General features: G+C 46.4%; 1 pseudogene; it reads left to right on the top strand.

The window, feature by feature from the left end:
- The first annotated feature begins 2,304 nt into the window (after positions 1–2,304).
- The window catches only part of LOC147673865 (poly(rC)-binding protein 2 pseudogene), a 29,944-nt pseudogene continuing 19,189 nt past the window's right edge, over positions 2,305–13,059 (top strand).

The raw sequence follows: 13,059 nt of genomic DNA, 5'->3' as shown, positions 1-13,059 counted from the left end.
ATTTACAACGTGACGCATCTAGGGCAATGCGTCGCGTTGTAGAGCCCTTCGCCACATGTGGGCGTTCCTGCACAGGGGGGGAGCATTCCGGTGCAGGAACACCTCCGAAAAGTGGCTTCACTTTTACTGCCATGCTGCGTCAAAACCCTGTGCCTGCTTGAAGCAGGTATAACGATTGATGCAGCATGTTGGGAATAGGGGCACCCCTAGCCTTGCTGGAGCTGCGTTGCACTTGAGACGCGACTCCAGCAATGCACCGCCTTGCCGCCGGGGGATGCGACACGCATCTGCCCATCCATGCACCACGGTGCGCCGCATTGTAAATGCGGCGCATCAGTGGTGGCGCACGGGTGGGCAGACGCATTGCAACTCTTCTGGCGCATCCCTGCTGATTAGTAGAGATGCGCCAGAAGTAGTAAATCTGCCCCATGGTTCCCAGCTTGGTAACTTAGAGGAATATGTCTGCATATAACTTCGGTGTCAGAAGTTTTAAACCCATGACTGTCAGAAGAGGCTCGGACCACAGCAGCTAATGGTTCTATGGTAAGGGCAGAGAGAAAAGGGGACAGCCCTGTCCAATTGGGAAGACAGTCAACAGAACACCATTCACCCTTACCCTCGCAGTGGGGGCCTGGTAGAGTAGTGAAATCCACTGTCTGCAGTTAGGACCAAAAATAATTTTCGGCAGAGTCTGGTGTAGGAAGGGCCAGTGAATAGCATTGAATGCCTTCTTGGCAATCAGCGCTGAGAAGACATGTTGTCCCGTCCTTTGCCAACCAATTGTACAAACAACAGAGGTTAAACATAATGAACTTGCCAGGCATGAAGCCAAATTGATCCTTGTGGTTGAGGGGAGGTGTCATCTTTAGAAGTCTAGTGGCAAGAATCATTGCCAAAACCTTCGTTTCTATGTTTCGTAAGGAAATAGAGTAATAGGAATCGTAACTGGACTCTGGCTTGCCCTGTTAATGGATCACAGCAATGGTTGCATGCTGTAAATTAGTCAGGAGTGCACCCCTATCTCAGGCCTCAGAAAAGTTTGAGCATATAGGGGACAGCAGCTTCGAGTAGCATTTGAAGTACTCAGCCGGAAGGCAGTTAGGGTCTGACACCTTCCCAGGCTAAGTCGCGCAATTGCTGCCTGAACCTCCAAGACTGTAAGATCCTCTTCCAACGCCTGCTGATCCTCAGTTGGAACTGTGGGCAGACATATCGTATCTAAATAGTACGTTACTCGCTGAGTGTCTGAGTGGATGGGCCCTATAGATCGAGGCATAAAACTGTGCAAAAGCCTCCATAATGGCTGTATCCATCGAGTGGAGACTTCCAGTCTCAAAGGCAATACACCGCACCCAACAACGCCTCTACCTCATGCCAGATGAGCCTGGCAAGCAACTTGGCCTCCTTGTCTCCTGTGTCATAAATGCAATGTTCCATGGCTAGTTGGTGTTTCCTAACCTCTCCCTGCGCCAGGTTCCGATACTCCCTCCAGAGCATGAAGGATCTGGGTATCTATCGGGGCTTCAGGAGATCCCCTGAGTTCTTTGAGCTGGCACGCAATCTTCTCTATTTCCTCCTTTGCCCTATGCTTCTTTCGTGCCAAGATATTCTGAACTCTATTCCTCAATACTGTCTTATAGGCCTCCCAAAGGACTATGGCCGAGGTTAAAGTCTCCTTGTCTTCTGAAAAATAAAGCTCAAAGTCAGTCTGCAATTCCCGGGCCACCTCCACTTCTCTGAGTTCCCATGCATTAGGTTTCCAGTCTGCACCAAGAGGGTGGACTCCTCCCACCCACCGTAATTCAGAGAGGGGAATGGTCTGAAGGCTCCCGGTCAAGGTATTCAGCTCTGTCCTCCCCGGTCATCTCACCCACAGGAGCAAAGATGTAGTCGAGTCTGTAAAAGACCCTAAGCATCCCAGAGAAATAAGAATAAGCCCAGACTCCCTAATTGTGGCTCTGCCATAAATCACAAAGACCCGGCAAGTCGACAAAGGGTGCCAAGAAGATAGTTGTCGAGATCTCTGCACCACTCCTGATCGGTCCAACCCAGGGGCACCTATGTCATTAAAATCGCCACCCACTATGTGGAAGGTTGAGTTGGCCTCCAGATGTATGTTCACTGCCTGCTCCAGTACTGACTCCTGGAGAGGGGAAGGGGGGTAGGGGGTGGTGGCGCATAGATGCTGAGTCCCTGCACCCCCACATATGTACCACCTTTATCCACCCAAGTTCTAGACACCTGTAACGGGGTACGTTTGTGAATTAATATGGCATCTCCCCTGGAGCCTGAAGTGAAGCCCACATGCATATTCGGCCCTACCCAGAAATCTACACTGTGTCCTCAGTAGATGGCTCTCTTGGAGTAAGGTGAGGTTTCTGCAATACTATATAGCTTGTAACAACTCCCGCTGCACCTTATTACCCATTCTGTTTATGGTCCAGTGCTTTATTGAGTACTTTTTTTTGACAGCTAGGGAATCCTGTGCTGCACTACTTGACGTAATCACTGTACTTATAAGCAAAAAGGTTGCCCACCTCTATCGAGCAGCATCCATTTAGCTGAACGTTAGTCTTTTACTGATGGCATGCTGCACTTGGCTGCCGGTTATTCAACACATTCTCCCTACTGAGCACGGACAAGTGGCAACAATGCTTTCAGAGCATAGACACTTGTTTCTAGACTGCTTGAAGCGACCGCTGTATAAAACCCTCAACTGCTCTTAGAAACACTGTTGGATCCCTACTTTGAAAGTGGCAGTAAAGCTTGGCCTTATGAGCTACACGTCTTTACCATCAAATGATTTTGGATGCTTGAACAGTTCTCTGTGACTTTGTGCACTGTAATTGGCAACCCTTGCTGGTATACTGTTTTGGTCCCTGAAGAAGCCTTGAACTGGTGAAACGTGTTGGCTGCAGGTTTTGTGCTCACTTGTGAAGAAGAGCATGAATAAAAAGAGTACACACAAGTAGAGGATTGATTTGTTTTTCCTATATTGGTTCATATTGTCATTTCCTTGTTAAAGACTTGTTTGGTTGTCTCTTGATGATGTAAAAACATTATTGAGTACCATGTGCCATCATGATGTACAACAGGTGTCATAAGGTGCAGATGCTGCACCATCTAGTCCACCTCCAGCCCTGGTTGACAGCAGGATATAATAGGAACATCATAAAATAAAATGATGGACGGAACGTTGAAACTTTTCAAACACTTATCCCCAAGTCACAGATCTGCGTTTAATCCATCGTTATTTTGCTTACCACGTCACCCCAGTTTGGAGCCAGCCATATGCAAATCAGTCCGATAATAGGACCTGTCCATCTCCTCAACAAAAAACAACTAAACATTTCTCAAACACCTTAGAACTCTCCTCTCCCTCCCCACCCCGTTGCCCCATCGAGTGTATAAACACTTCAACTGAACAGCTACTCATGCTTGAGGCGAGACAGGCCTGTCGTTCAGCCACAAAAGAAACCCAAACACTTAACTACAGCTCCAACGTCAGCATAGCGAAAATAGCAGGAAGAATCCCACACCCCATCCCTTCCCAAAGGAAAGAAAAGAAAGAAGTTGCTGCCCACTACACAGCCAGACTGTCTGGCATCCTATTGCAGGGTCTTTTCTGCAACCAAGCAGCAAACGTCCCAGACCCCGACCCAGAGAAGCGGCCCTCTCCACTCACCTTCCGCTAGTTCTACTCATCATTCGGGCTGGTGAAGAATTGAGAACAACCCTCATGGAGCACCTTCAACTTTGCAGGGCAGAGCAACATAAAAGTGAGGCCAATGGCCTTTAATTTCTGTTTCACCCCCTCCAAATGTCTGCCTCTGTTTTGGACTTGTGGAGTATAGTCTGGAAAGTTGCAAACTTCAGGTCTCCCTGACACCGAACATCAAGCAGGATGGCTTCCTTGTCCTTCTAGTTAAGGAGCTTTACAATGATAGTCTGGGGTGGGCCCTCCGGGAAAGGGGCAGTGCCAGGGACCGATGCACCCTTTTCACCACAAAGATGCGTGACAGGGAGTCCTTGGGAACATTTTCTTTGAGCCACTCCTCCAGAAAAACTCGGGGTAGTGCCCTCAACCTTCGCAGAGAATCCCACGAAGCGTAAGTTGCATCTTCCTGAGCGACCTTCTGAGTTGTCTGTGTGCTTAGGTTTTAGCTGACCATAACATTTTCAGCTTCCTATGGTTTTTGAATATTGCTACAGTGTGTTTTGCTCCCATTAAATATTGCCTCTATTCTGTGAAGGAATCTTTAATAGCTAATAGTTCCTTTTTTGTTATGGTATAATTCACCTCTGCTGGATTTAGTTTTCGGGAGCGGCAGACCACTGGATGCAGATGTCCGGTTGTATTGTGCCTTTGATACAGGATTCATCCTATTGCCAATTCAGAAGTGTAAGTCTCTAAGTAAAATGGTTCCGATGGATCAGCATGAAGAAAAATTGAAGCTGAAGTGAAGCTTTCCTTAAAGGAGTGAAAAGCCTTTTCCGCATCTTCTGGCCATTTAAAAGGTACTCCTTTCCGTAACAGCCATGTGAGAGGTATGATCTTTTGAGAGAATTCAAGCATACATTCTGATAAAAATTGACTAAGCCAATGAAGCTCTGAACTTCCTTTACTGTTGGAGATTTCCAATCTGTTACTACTGTCACGATATGCTCATCCGTGGTTATACCTGAGGGGGAGGGTACAAATCCTAGGAATCCTACAGTTGTTGTGTTTGAATTGCCATATTGAAGTACTGCTCTCACTTGTTCCCAATGTTCCTCCTCTTTAGCTGAGTAAATCAGAATATCATCAACATAGACGATAGCGCACCTGTCAATAATATTGCTTAATAGTTATGTAGGAGCAGAGAGGCGCACACAATGAAGTCAATAGTGTAAGAGAGTCCAAAAAGAATTGTAGATCTTCGGTTCTTATTTGTAAAAGTATTCTTTATTTTCACGTACAGCGGCACAGCCAACGCGTTTCATTCCCATTCGTGCCTTGGGAATTTCATCAGGGCATGTATTAGACAATCTAGTCTGTGCGGTGTCTCTCGAGGTCGTACTTCTTCGAGAACAGTTTAAAGGATAGTCACGGTAGGTCACAATGTGTACCTGCAAAATACTTTGTGTTAGGTTCCAAGTGGAATGAAGATCCAGGTCCCCCCCAAATGTCAGGTCACTGTCACTATGGCAAATCAATAAAGGTAGAAATTCCGGACCCCTCGGGGGAACTCCGGAGGGGAAGGGGAGTCTGGACGTTCGGAAAAGTGTCCGGCTTCAATGGGGTCTGCAGAAGCGTAGTGACGCAACGGTGCCTTAGGTATGGCCCCCGTTCTCCGCTGCTCCTCCTCCTGGAATATTGGATGCATGACCTGACATTTCGGGGGGACCTGGATCTTCATTCCACTTGGAACCTAACACAAAGTACAAATAAGAACCGAAGATCTACAATTCTTTTTGGACTCTCTTACACTATTGACTTCATTGTGTGCGCCTCTCTGCTCCTACATAACTATTGGTCTGATATACATCCTTGGCAGCGGATGGTGAGAGTAGCCGCACCGCCTAATAATTCTGAAACAGACGAAGTGGATGTGCGAAACCTTGGTCAGCTGCTGGTTGCTTCTGTTCATTGTTTAATATTGCTTAATACATCATTAATGAAATGCTGGAAGGCAGCGGGGGCATTTCATAGCCCGCAGGGCATTACCTGGCACTCAACAGGCCATATTTGGTTCTGAATGCCATATTCAGTTCGTACCTTCCTCGCAGTTTGATCAAGTGATAGGCACCTCTGAGGTCTAGCTTGGTGTACGTTTTTGCCCCTTCTACATGATCTAACAATACTGAAATGAAGGACAATGGAGAACGCTTTTTATTGTGATGCGATTGATCACCATGTATTCCATACAAGTTCTCTGGTCCTCCTGTTTCTTCGGAACAAAAAAAAGCAGCTAAGAGATGGGTGACTGGGATGGCCTACGGAAGCCATTGTCTAAATATTTCTGTAGATAATCCTTTAGGTGCTAGTTCTCTTTCTCAGTCAATGCGTAAATTGGACTGCAAGGTAAATTCACGCTGGGCTCAAATTCTATTTTGAAGTCATACAACCGATGTGGAGGAAGTTTCTCACCCTCCACCTCATTTAACACATCTGTGTAAACCAGGTATTCATCTGGTATTCCATTAGCTTGTATCACACAAATTGACACTCCACACTCACAAAGTTGGGTTGCAGAATTTAATTATTTATGTGAACCACCCTTGGTGAAGCAATTCTCCAAACAATATTCACAATTCAATTTGATTATTATTGCACTCCAATTTATAGTGGGATTGTGTTCTGTTAACCAGGGAAGTCCTAATATAAATTGTAACTGTGGAGCATCAATTTATTTATTTTATTTATTTGAAGGTTTTATATACGCTGAACAAGACTCTTGCGAGTAACAGGGCGCTTTACAAGTCAGATGTAAGAGGGAAAACAAAAGTAGTAAAAAAAAAAACCCAAAAAAACAAGAGATATGCGAATTAGAGTAACATAACTTATAAAAGTCCAGTCAACTATCTTGGGGGATCAAATGTCCGATATTGAGCACAAAGATCACGATAGGAGTAATATACAGGAGGTTAGCAGAACTGCCAAAGTTTAGGTGAATTGCGCCATGAGGACCGCTTTCACTTCTTTTTTGAAGGAGGTAGGAGACGGGTTTGTTCTTGTTTCAGTTGGCAGAGGGTTTCAGATCGTGGGAGCCATACCAGAGAATGAACGAGTATAGTTTTTGTTTTGGCAAATCGTTGGGGTTTTAGAAGAAGTGTCTTGCCACTCCTGGAGGCTCTGCTGCCAGCAGAGAGCTCCAGTTTCTGAGCAAGTTGTGGTGAAGGGTCTTATGAGTCATACAGGTGATTTTAAGATGAATTTTAGCTTCAAACGGTAACCAGTTGAGGGTTGAGGTCAGGGGATATGTGAGAATTTCTCTTTGATGAGTCTCGCAGCTGAGTTGATAGAGGCTCTTAGTGAGGCTTTTGATGCCCTTGGGAAGCCACATAAGGTTACCGCCCCATATTCCACTCTAGGTAATACTAGGGCTTGAACAGCTTGTTTTAAATCGGAGGCTGGCAGAAAGGGTTTCAGTTTTCGCAAGGTCTTCAAGTGGAAGTTGGCTCCTTTTGTGGAAGCACTGATATTCTTCTGCATCTTTAAGTTGCTGTCAAGAATTATCCCAAGCAATTACACTGAATCGACGATGAGCGGTTGAGCTTTGAGAGCTGTTAAATGCTTCAACCAGTCTAGGATAGTGGGAGATTTGTTAGGGGGTGATAAGGAGGAATTCCATTTTGAGGGAGTTTAGTTTCTGATGATTTTCAGCCAGCCAAGTTTGGGTTTTTAGTAAGGTGGAGTTGAGTGATTTGATGTCATCCAGTGAGTGAATCTTGATGTAGATTTGGGTGTCGTCTGCATACATATGGAAATGGATTTTAGTGAGGGTGAGAAGATCAGCAAGCGGTTCCATAAAAAGGTTGAAGAGGGTCGTGAGAGGGAGGAGCCTTGTGGGACTCCAAGTGTTACCGGCATAGGATTGGACAAGGATTGGTTGATCTTGAATCTTTGTGATCTGTTTTGCAGGAAGGAGGCGAACCATTAAGGTACAGTATCAGACAGACCCATTCTTTGCTTAGGAGTTCCAGCAGGTTCTCGTGTTGATGGTATCAAATGCTGACGATAGGTCGAGAAGGATAAGTAAGCAGGCTTCATTTTGGTCCAACATTTTTATAGTGTCATCAATTACACGAGTCATGGCCGTTTTGGTACTATGCAAACACAACAGGTGATGGACCGAATGTGGATCAATGTCACACACTCAACCCAGTCCAAAGATCTGGGCCCAAATCCATCGTCCTTTTGCACTCCACACCACCCTGGGTTAGACAATGGCGATATGCAAATCAGCTCTGACCCTGTGCCCCATGGGAACAGTCCAGTCCGAACTACAAAAGCCATGTCCTTCCCAGAACGGAATCAAGCATCCGAGGACCGGACCGGTTTCGAGGTAACACCTCTCATCAGCCCGGCTAGCTTGACTCCAGTGGTGCGGAGTGCCTGGGACCCACGTCTGGGCATCCCCAGCGCACCTAGGGCGGAATATGCAAACACAACAGGTGATGGACCGAATGTGGATCAATGTCACACACTCAACCCAGTCCAAAGATCTGGGCCCAAATCCATCGTCCTTTTGCACTCCACACCACCCTGGGTTTTGGTACTATGACCTGCTCTGAAACCTGATTGGAATAGGTTAAGTAAGTTGAATTGCTCAATGTGATTGAATTAAATTGTATAACTTCTTGGTGTCCTTCTTGGGTTAATTCCTACACTGGTTCAATATGACTTGTTATGGGCCCAGAGGAAAGGTTGGTGCCATCAACAGCTCGAACAGCTTCACTTATATTCTTCTTTTTGGCTCTTATTCATAATCGATCCGCAAACCTTTGGTCACAAAAATTCCATGTGGCTCCCGAATCAATCATCACAGATTCTCCCTTGAAATTAATGTGTTGAAATTTCAAATTTACTGAACGAATCAAATGAGTTGATGACGCTTGTAGTGTATTTGCTACTAGGTGTTCCGTTGAAGTTGTTTCCCGATCTGCACTCACCCGTCCAACTCCACTTACTGGTGATGCTGCACGTTTTCCTTCATTTGTACTTTGGGTTTCTTTGGACATGTTTTTATGAAATGTCTAGCTTCACAGTAGAGGCACAACTTGTTCTGTCTTCTTTTTTCTGTTTCCTTTTTAGTTAGTGGACCTCTAATGGTGCCTATTTGCATTCTATTACGTTCTACCCCTGACTGGCTTTCTGTGAACCTAGTAGCTTCCAGTTGAATCCTATTAAATCATGGTACACTGGATAGGAATTCCTTCTTCTTTTCACCTTTTCTCTCACTCTGACGAAAATCTATTTCTAATACTAAATCCACCAAAGCTGAAATTTCTGTGGGTCGATTAGAAATTTGCGCTAATTTATCCTTTAGTTAATCCTTTAAGCCTCTGTAGAAAACTGCTGCTCTTTTATTTTCAGGCCACCCAATTTCCACTATTGATTTGTTAAACTGAGCCAGATAAGCCACCAAATCTATATTTCCTCGCTTCAACTCCAGTAATTCGTTGTCGGTTGCTTGTGATGCCCTTCTTCTGTCAAATATCCGAAGAAATTATTTTTTGAAATCCTCATTCTTATAGAGGATTGGATCATCTCTCTTAACCAATGGCAGGGACCAGGATGCTGCATCACCACTAAGATAGGACAATATAAATGCTACTCAACACTGAGCATCTGGAAAAATTGTTGGATGGCACATGGAATGTAGGGAACACTGTGTCAAAAAAATGTAAGCTTTTTGTCGGTCTCCACTAAATTGTTCTGTTGAAGCTAGGGGAATAACCGGGGACAATGAGTGAATGACTTGACTGGGGGTTTGGGGTGTGGAGCTTGTGTTGGAACTAGAGTTTTCCTTAAAACTAGTCCCTGGCATAAACTCACTCATTCTAGTTGCTAAATCGGGTGTTTCTCTTCTAGAGTTTACTATTTCTTGTCGTTGGGTCTTATTTTTTTCCTTCAAGGACACTAATTCTTATGCATTTCAATATTTCTCCTTCGCTTTTAAGGTCTATACCTCTGCCATTCTGCTCAGGTGCAAGTTAACAACGTGGGCACTTCACTATGTCAGAAGGCAAGAGAAATTTCTCATCTAATTTAGCAAACTTGCACGGGAGCAGAACGACGACTTTTCCAAATGGCCCTTCCGAAATGTCTCTGTCTTCAATGATAATATTACACTAATCACAGAGACGTTCCATCAGGGGAAAGGGGATAGGGAGAAAAGAAGAGACAGCCTGACAGCAGTAGTTTCTTGTCTATAGATCCTTCTTCCTTCTATAGTGATATGTGTCTATAGACCCATTCTTGAGGAGGTGAGAAACTGAAAGAAAAAATCATTACAAATGATTAAGTGCATCCTAACCTATTGTTAACTACCTTTTCTCTCATTAATGAATATATCTATATTTAAAAATGATTATCGTACTCTACCTGTCGATGGCTATTTCGCCTCTTCTATAAGTAAATGTTCAACGTTTTTCTTCTTCTATATTGTATTTACTTATAATTGTCTACAGTTCTTAACAGTACTTAATATACATAAACATAACAGAATTTTTATTTCTCTCCTCCAGTGGAAGTACTTGCGTGACCATGAATGTCTGTGCTGAATCAGGAAAAGGAGTAGGAAGACTGGTAAGTGCTGTTCTATTTAATTTGTTATTAATTGTTGTTCCTGAAGCGTGCTATCTGGTTTTGAAGGGCCAGCATGTAACTGAATACTTCCTAGGGTGGCTTCCTAAGAGCTTGCTTCCAGCCCTCCTTCACCAAACTGAAAGGTCCTCTCACAGGGTGCCCATAGAGAAGTTCAAAGGAGCTTAAGCCAGTCCCCTTCTGTGGTACATTCCTGTAAGCAAGGAGAAGGCATGGCGAGAGGATGTACCAACTTACCTCTCCTGGTTTACAGCAGGCCCTCAGTCATCCCTTCAGCATTTGGTTGAATCTCTCAACCAACTTGTTACTCTGGGCGTGGTGAATTTGTAGTTCACTCCACACTCCTTCCACATGGCCTTCATATACATTGACATGAAGTTGGTACCCCGGTCAGATACCACCTGCTTGGGAAAACCCATAGGGTAAGCAGTAAAGATACTCATCAGTGCCCAGACCATGATTGGTGCCATCACTGCCCTCAGAGGAAAAGCTTCCAGGTATGGGCATGTCATGGTCCACCTAGACCAGGGTGAACATGTTACCAATGGCTGTCTTGGGATCCAGAGGCCTCACAATGTCAGTGCCCACCCGCTCTAAAGGGGTGCTCACGGCAAGGAATGGTTGCAGGGGAGCTTTGCATCTCCCCCGGTTTGCCACACTCTTGGCAAGTATGGCAGGATCTGCAGAAGATATCAGAATACTTTCTCATTTGGGGCCAGTAAAAGAGGGTGACAAACCTGTCAAAGGTCTTGCCCAGCCCAATGTCATGCCAACAGCACATCATGAGCCAGACCAAGTAGGAAGCTCTTAGCACTGGTGTACCACCAGCATACAGGCTGCCCCAGGCTCAGCAACCTTAGGCTTACTGTAGAGGAGATCATTCTCCCAGTAGATCAGGTGAGACTTAGGCTCTTTGTCAGCTGCCTTGTCCTTGGCTTGCTGCTGAAGACTCACAAGAGTAGGGCATTCTTTCTGCCCTGCACAGAATTTATCCCTTTTGTGACCCCCTTCCTGCTGCCAATGGGCCAGCTCAGGCAGATTCCCCAGTTCGGTCACTCCTTCTCCTTCAGGTTCGGGCATCCCCCTCATGTTCTGCTCCTCCCGGACCGTGAGTATTTCAGGAGAGGGTTACTCATGCCACCTGTTCCTCCTCTTCTCGGCAAAAACCTGGGCCAGTGTTTCACTGATCACCCTGGGCTGACATGAACCATGTAGTCAGGCACGCCCACTCAGGCAACCCCAGCATCTCCAAGTGGGACCTGTATTCCACCTCCCTCCAGGTGCTGTGTTCCAGGACGTTACCTAGCAGACAATCCACAAGCATGGATGCGCTCACAACACCCTTTAACCCCTTGCATGCTTGTGATGGAACCGTTCCGTCACAAGCCTCGGGTGAGCTGTTCTTGTGACGGAACGGTTCCGTCAAGGCCCGCTCGCCACGCCTGCGCTGCGCGAATTCCGCGCCTGCGCTGACGTTTTAATGGGCTGGCGGGTTCGTGACGGAACCGTTCCGTCACAAGCACAGCTCACACGCGAGCCGTCACGGAGCGGTTCCGTCACAAGCACCGCCCCACCCCCTTAGCGCTGCGGCGGAATAGCCGCCGCAGTGAAGGGGTTAAAGGACCTGAGACCAGCCTCCCCCACTCAAAGGGAAACCTAGTCACTTTACAGAAGCGATCACTATTGTCTACTGCAACTACTTGGTGAAGCTCTCCAGGGACCACTTGCTCTTCAGACACCAGGTGACACCTGATAGTCATCACATTGGCTCCTGTATCTCTCATAGCCTCTACCCTCTGTCCATTGGTGGCCATCTACTGCCTGAATTTCTTTGTGTTATCAGGCATGAGGGTTCTCTGGACCGTTTCACTGTCTCCTAGTGAGGCAAGTTCCCCACACCCTGCTGGAACCAACTCCTCCCCAAGTGCTACACTGGCCATCCCCAGTGTCTGCCCACTAACGGGGGCCTGTGCCCGCTTGGGACACCTGGGATTCCCTCCGAAGTGCCCAGGATGGCTACAGTCATAACACATCTGGTGTCCTTTCCCTCTAGGCCTACCAGGCGGGAAATAATCCTTCTTTTTATCAGAGGGAGGCTCGGAATCCCTAGCCATGGAATTATTTTGGGGCCCTTTAGAGAACTCGCCATTTTTACCCATGTCACCCCGCTTCTGCTGTTGGGGACCCTGTCCATTTGGCCGAGTCTCCCCATACACCTTGCGGACCCTGGTACTCACCCAGTGGTCCGTCTCCTGAGCAAGCTTCCTGGGGTCAGTAAGCCTGCTGTCCATCAGGTACTGGTGCAGCTCTGCAAAACACAGATAAGACAAGTGTTCCCACACAATCAAATTGTATAGCCCCTGGTAATCTGTTACATTACTGCCCGTCACTCAACCATCCTGTGCTCTGCAAAAAGAATGCACACACTCCAGCCACGCCTAGGCATCAAGTTTGTTATGTCTCAGGTGTAAGGAGGGCTGCCTTCATCTCAGGGTAGGAGAGGTCCTGTGCTCTCCCTAAGGCTAGCAGTGTGTCTCTCCCCTCTACAGGGAAGTGATTCCAGAGTTCTGCCCCCCAATTATTTTCAGGGACCCCATTAATGTGAAGTGCTGCCTCATAGCAGTGAAACCATCTCAGGATGTCACCCCCGTTGGTATACTCTTTCCCTACATGTTTTGGCCATTGCACCTATTTCTCAGATTGCATGTGTGAAACGCTTTCAGCACCTTTGCTGGACTTGACCTTCA

The sequence above is a fragment of the Lissotriton vulgaris genome, chromosome 12 (assembly GCF_964263255.1).
Source record: "Lissotriton vulgaris chromosome 12, aLisVul1.2, whole genome shotgun sequence".
Taxonomy (NCBI): domain Eukaryota; kingdom Metazoa; phylum Chordata; class Amphibia; order Caudata; family Salamandridae; genus Lissotriton; species Lissotriton vulgaris.
Note: the sequence above shows the minus strand (reverse complement) of the source record. Positions and strands in the feature narration are given on the sequence as shown.